This window comes from Dromiciops gliroides, chromosome 3, assembly GCF_019393635.1.
Source record: "Dromiciops gliroides isolate mDroGli1 chromosome 3, mDroGli1.pri, whole genome shotgun sequence".
Lineage (NCBI taxonomy): Eukaryota > Metazoa > Chordata > Mammalia > Microbiotheria > Microbiotheriidae > Dromiciops > Dromiciops gliroides.
In genome coordinates this window covers 179,683,792-179,690,690 of record NC_057863.1, presented here as the reverse complement: position 1 = coordinate 179,690,690, position 6,899 = coordinate 179,683,792, and positions in this window count along the sequence as shown.

Sequence of the window (6,899 nt, the reverse complement as noted above, 5' to 3'; positions counted from 1 at the left end):
TGTCGGTAGGAGAAATGGTGCGCCTGCGCAGAGGACCGGGGAGGCACGTTCCCGCTTTATCTGCATTGCCGTCTCCCGGTCGTGGGCGGCCAGCCCCGCCACCTTCTTAGAGCTTAGGCTGTTCCCACACCAATTATTGGGTGCTTGTGCACTGCCCTAGAACATATTTGACCCAAACTGGTTTTAGGGCTGTGGGGAATGGAGTTTCAAAGCTTACCCTTTTTGGTGCCCCGGGGGGGGGGGGTATCATTAGATTGACTCAGAATTCCGAGCCCTTAACAATAAACACGCTATACATTTAAAGCTGTCAAGAAAAACAGGGCTTGTCACATATTAGATATTGGTGCCTGCAATCCAAAAGCTGTTATATAATGAGCATATGTTCTGTATCACAGGGTAATCCAAGGTTGTTGGTAATAAAAATAGCACATAAGGGTTCAATTTAACAGGAAAATCATAAATGTTAACTTCTTGGTTGTATCCCAACCCTGACCCACCCAATCTTGGGAACAGCAAAGGCACGGCAGGCCGCTATCAAAATAGTAAAAATGATAAAAATCAGTGGCACCCTCAGATACTCGCAGGTAAATCATTTTAAATCTTAAAGTCTCCCAAATTATTTAATCACCCCTATATTTGGGTGCTTCCAATTACAGGGACATTATCAAGAAAGATCAAGTTCATAGTTGTTTATTTTTCTTTTACACATGCAGCTATTAATAAAAGCTTTGGGTTAAAATTTACATGGAAATAATTAAAAAAAATTTTTTTACAATATTTGCGGTTTATTTTTTCCACTTCATTCAACTTGGCAATATTTTTGTTGATAGCACCTTTCTTCCAAGCACCTCAAATAACGTTTTTTCATGACAATTAGCAAATACACTGAGGCACACAGTGTAAGATGAGGTTTCAGAAAAATGGAAAAATCCAGGTCCCTTGACTTTAGCTATTAAAACATTCTGAATGTTCTTTAAATGTAACATTAAATGGCTCATGCAAATTTGACGGAGTTCATACTGAATCTTATGGTGTTTAGACTAAAAATATTTCTAAAAAATTTTAAAATGAGATATGAATGGTCAATATTTTTTAAATGTCATGCTGTTAGCAGTTCTTCCCTCTCTTGTTACTATAAGCTATTTACATTAAACTCAACTCAGTTTTTGGTTGAGTAATTTGGATGGATTTTAAGATTATAAAATAAACCATCCATAATGGGGTGTTAAGAGACTCTGGGCCTTGGTTCTTATGTCACTTGGACAATAGGTACACAAATGAATAACTCCTTAGGGGAAATCTTTGCAGTAGGAAGAAAACACTGCTCACTTCTCACATGACTTTGTCAGCTAAAAGAATCCTGTTAAAAACTTTTTCTGTCCTATATAGGATTACAAAGATTTGCATGGCTGCATTCACACATTGAATGGCTACCAAATTAACCCTAGGTAAAAGCAGAATGCCTTTATTGCAGATAGGAAAAGGACTAAGAATATTTAACAATGATACCTAAATCTATGTTACTTAGCTGGAATTTAATCATATTTCAACAAACAAGGTCCATCTACAAGCAAAGAATTATATTAATTAGCTTGGGAAATAATATATACATAAAATGCTTTATTATTTACAAAGCACTTTCCTTACAATAACCCTTAAATGGGTAATAAAACTATTATTTCAATTTTACAGATGAGGAAATGAGGCTCAGAGGTGAAGTGAATTTGCCCAGGATTACCCAGCTAGAATCAGAGACCAAGCCCAGTGCTCTTTTCCACTATACTTAGAGTGTGTGTGTGTGTGTGTGTGTGTGTGTGTGTGTGTGTGTGTGTGTGTGTGTATTCCATTATACTATATACAAACAACACTGCTTCTTACATAGAAAATTTAGATAAGGTAGTGTGGTTCCCTGTCCTCATAGAGCATAGCAGAGGATTATGGCAGAAACGCAAATAATTAGAGCATGAGTGGTACAGATAAAGGACTATGGGAGATCTGAAGGGGGGAAAGTTATGACTAACTGCAAAGGATCAGGGAAGGATTTCTGGAAGAGTTGTCATTTGAATTGGACCTTAAAATATGCATAGAAATAAGAGGCCAGAGAAGGAGGAAGAGAGCATTTTCTAGTGTGAACAAAAGCAGTCTCGTACTGTTACTTTTTTGTTTTGTTTCCTCAACTAGATTAAATACTCTGTGAGGATAGACATTTGTTTTATATTTCACACTCCTTAAAGAACCTAGCACTACTATAATGTTCCTTATACATTATATATAAATATTTGTAGGTGATTTTAAAGTGCATGGTAATTTCAATACTGATATAAATGAACTTGAAAAGATAAAGCTCATCTCTGATCATTTTAATACTGATAAAAATGAAATCGCAAAGACAAAACTCACTTTTTGGAGCTGGCGTAGCACAGACTTGTTTAACACTGTCTTTTTGTCTACCAGACACAAACCTAACCTCATGGACAAGTGATTTGAGAATTCAAAGAGAAATGTTTTCAGTTGCTTTGAGTGGTCAAGGTTTTAGCCTGCTTACTTCATGGGGAAGAATCATAGAATGCTTATCTGGAAATCATGTTTCATCAAAAGTGAAGTGAGTAGGGCAAAACTTTTTTCCTTTACCGTTGGTAAAAAGCTTAAAAGAACAGATGCATCAGACTAACCCCCTCAATAAAACAAAACAAAACAAAACAAAAACACAACATGAAACAAAGTAAGAAGAGCAAGGAACAAGTCTTGCTTCTGCCCTCAACTGGTCTTTGGCTGGTTATGTTTTATTATCTGTAATACACTAGGGTTGAAATAAATGCTCTCTAAATTCCTTTTCGGATCTATGCTAAAGGAGCAAACATTCTTAGTGTAAATATTCTACATCTAATAGAATTGCCTGAGTCTATCTTTTATTATTATGAGAAGCTAAATTTTCAAGCTCTTGATGGGAATCACAGAACTAGAACTGGAAGGATGATCTGGTCCAATTCCTTCATTTCTACCAATGAGTAAATTGAAACCCATGGAGGTTAAGTCAAGTAACTTGCTCCAGGTTATACAATGTAGCATCGGAGGCAGGATTTGAACCCAGGTTCTCTTGACAGGTGCAAAGCCACTTTTGTGAGAACAGAATCCATGCTGTTAACTATCAAATGCTTTGGAAACAAGCAGGTAATAAATAATGGAGGGAAAGGGTTGAAGGTTGGGGAAACTGTTGCTCATGTAACCAAAGTGATGAACCTGTAGGTTTGGTCTGAGTTTCTAAAAAAAAAGCTCAGGAAGCTAAAGTGGCAGTGTGTCACCAAGACTCGAACTCCATTCCTGCCTCTCACATTTACTAGCTGTGTGACCCTGGGAAAGTCATTTAATACCTCTCTGTGCCTCAGTTTCTTTACCAGTCAAATCAGAGGATTGAACTTGATGGCTTCTAAGTGCCCTTATAGCTCTAAATCTATGATCCTATAACTTAAAAGATTTTCACCGGATAGAACATTTTCAGGACAGCAGGAAACAAACATCATTAATTTCCAAACATCAATTCCCTTCATTCAGTCAACTAGTCACTTAACTAACATTTATTAAGCACCTACTATGTGCCAGGCATTATGCTAAGGGCAGAAGCTACAATCCAGTCAAATTGGCCTTCCTAATGTTCCTTATGCACATTTCTTTTCCTGCCTCCACAATTTTGTATAGGCTGTTCCCCATATCGGGAATGAACTACCTTTTCACCCCTTCTTAGAATTCTTAATTTTTTTAAAAGCTCAATTAAGACATAAGGTCTTTCTTGGTGCTGGTACCTTACCCTTGAAATATATCTACATTTACTTTGCACACACTTCTCTAAATATACATGTTGTTTCCTCTAACATAATTTAAGTTACTTGTAGTCAGGGAATATTTTGTCTTTTTACTTCTAGAAACCAAGTATAGTGCTTAGAGTATAGATGTCATACCAGCTATTCTTAAGCCTAGTTTATACCTTTCTCTCCTCTCTCCTCTGTAAGTTATATTTAATTTGTCAGCTTTTTATACAAATCTACTAACGGAATGAGATAATTTTGTTTTTGCTTCTTGACAAAGAACTTTTGATCCTGCAAGTCCTGTGGGACAATGGTGGAAAAGCTACCAAAATGCATATATCACAATTTATCTTCATGATCTCAATTCCCAACAACTCTAAGGGCCTGGTTATGACAACTCATGTTTGTGCTGTGATTAATTAATGACTTATAAAGTGTTTTCCCTAAACCCCTTGTGATGGGTTGTCATCACTCCCATTTTACAGTGGACCAAACAGTTAACTGATTGGTTTAGGGGCACCCTGTGAATTTCATACATGAGGTTTGAGCTCAGGCTTTTAAACTTACAGTCCAGTGCTCTTTCTTCTCCATTTACCACATTGCCTTTTTATTACAATTTTTTGCTATTAATGATGCTAATTACGAAACAATTTACTCTTTTAAGCCCTCACAGACCAAACTCTTCTTCCCTAAACTTAAGATTTGAATGTTTGTGATACCATTTCCTTCCATTTAAAATAAATCTTAATAATTTTAAAAAGAGGCAATAAGAAGCACCAGCATGAAATTTCCTTCAAGAAAAGAGCCAGATGGTGCAGTGGATAGAGCACCGGCTAGCTAGCTAGCTTCAAGAAAAGAGCTAGATGGTGCAGTGGATAGAGCACCAGCCCTGGAGTCAGGAGTACCTGGGTTCAAATCTGGCCTCAGACACTTAACACTTACTAGCTGTGTGACCCTGGGCAAATCACTTAACCCCAATTGCCTCACTTAAAAAAAAAAAAAGAGCTTAAAGAAAGAAGGGTGACCTTTTTTGGAAACTTAATTGGCTCTGTCAGATGTTTCTTGATACTGACATCTGAAGTTTCCGTGACCAAAACAAAGTTATATTAACTTCTGACCAAATGTCAGCTGTGGAAGTGGGTAACTTCATCTTGGGATGCATTATACCCCAGTCTTTTATTTCTGTCCAAGGAAGTACCCAAGAAAGAAATGCTTATCCAAAGAAAAACTGTTGCTTTCTACCATACACATCACTGGCAGATGTTAGCCATTTCAACAGCAACAGCTTCTGCGACCATTTAATTTTTAACATTCTTTTAGGGATAAATTCCTAGCAAAAATATTTATCTGTCTGTTAGGAAAATAAGAAATTATGGAAATAAAAATTAGCGAAATTAGAAATTACTATTTGCTTTTCTTAATTATTCATTTACTATCTGAAATTATAAACACAGTCTAACTGTTACTTGATGAAAAATATAACAAGCTTGAACTGACTTATGGAAAGTTTTATCTAGCAACCTCAACTATCCAGAATATAGCCAAGAGCAGCCGGCACAAATCACATGAACATTTAGGTACATTACTCACCAGTAAGGAGCTCTCACTACAAGCTAATTTATAAATCTTGCTTTAGAAACAGTCCTAACAAACTTCCACCAATTATCTATTTCCTGCCACCTCTACCCCCCACCCCCCTTTAAAAGGAGGTAGGTTTGGACTAGATGACCTCTAAAGTCCCTTCAGTTAGAACATTCTATGATCCCAGATTTGATTATCTGATTTTTCTGCAACTGCTTATAAGGAGGGGTAGGCCAGAGACCTGAAGGCAAGCAAAATAATAAGAAACAACAGACTGAGCACAAGGAAGGGTGGAAACAAAATCTCAAAAAATTGTGGCAGACTAGGAAAATGGCCCTATACGCTACAAAAGCCCCTAAAGGCACCACTCTATGTTTATGATGATGGCCTGAGTATTAAAGAGAAGGTTTAATGATGTTCCATTCATTAAACTAGCTAAAAAGAATATAATACATTTTAGAAAGATTCCTTTATTTCTAAGTTCTAGTTATCATCATCATCTATTAAAATCCTTTTCTTCCTTCCAGGCCTAGCTCAGGTACCACTTTTGCAATGAAATCATCACTGATTCTTCTCCCAAAGCTGAAAGTATCCTGTTGCTCCTTGAATTTCACTGGGAACGCTTTGTTCTTTTTCTTTGCCCCATTAAGTTCTACCTTGCATCATATTTATGTTGCAAACCCCCTACCTCCACCCCATTAAACTATAATAACCTCACTGGAAGCAAGAACTGTGTAAGTTTTCTGTTTTTATGTCTCAGCAACTAGCACCACGCCTTGCACATAGTAGATACTAATGTATTGAGCTGATTTTTTTTGTTGAAAACAGTTAAAATTTTTAAAAAATTAGCATTTATGGGGTAAGCTTCTTTTATTTGCAGAATTTACTTTTGTGGAGCATTTTATTACCTTATAACCCTTTCTACCAAAGAGTAGGGTGTAGCCCCTCTTTGAAGGGTTGGTAAAGGGCTGGGAAATACAGAATTTATTTTACATGAATGAAAACAAGGCATTCCTTTTTTTTCCCTTTATTAATGACTGGTTTTTAATCTGGTGGACTGCAGTTGCTCAAAGTGAAGTCCTGGGTATATGATAAATTAGGTTATTTTTTTTGTACATAAAGAGGAAAGTCCCCAGAGTTTTTTGAGCTTAGCATTGCCAGTTTTGGAAATCAAGATACTGATATAGCAACTTTTTAAATTAGGAAAAAAAGAACATTCACAAAATTTTGATGGGATTTATACCAAAGGATTCACATTCATTCATTCATTCACTCATTCTTTGGTGAGGCAATTGGGATTAAGTGATTTGCTCAGGATCACACACAGCTAGTAAGTGTCAAGTGTCTAAGGCCAGATTTGAACTCAGGTCCTCCTGACTCCAGGACTGGTGCTCTATCCACTTCACCACCTAGCTGCCCCGGATTCAAATTAATTCAACAAATACTAAACACATACTATGTACAAGGCATATGCACTGAATGAAACTTTTGTGGCCTTTGGGATTTTTTGGTGTT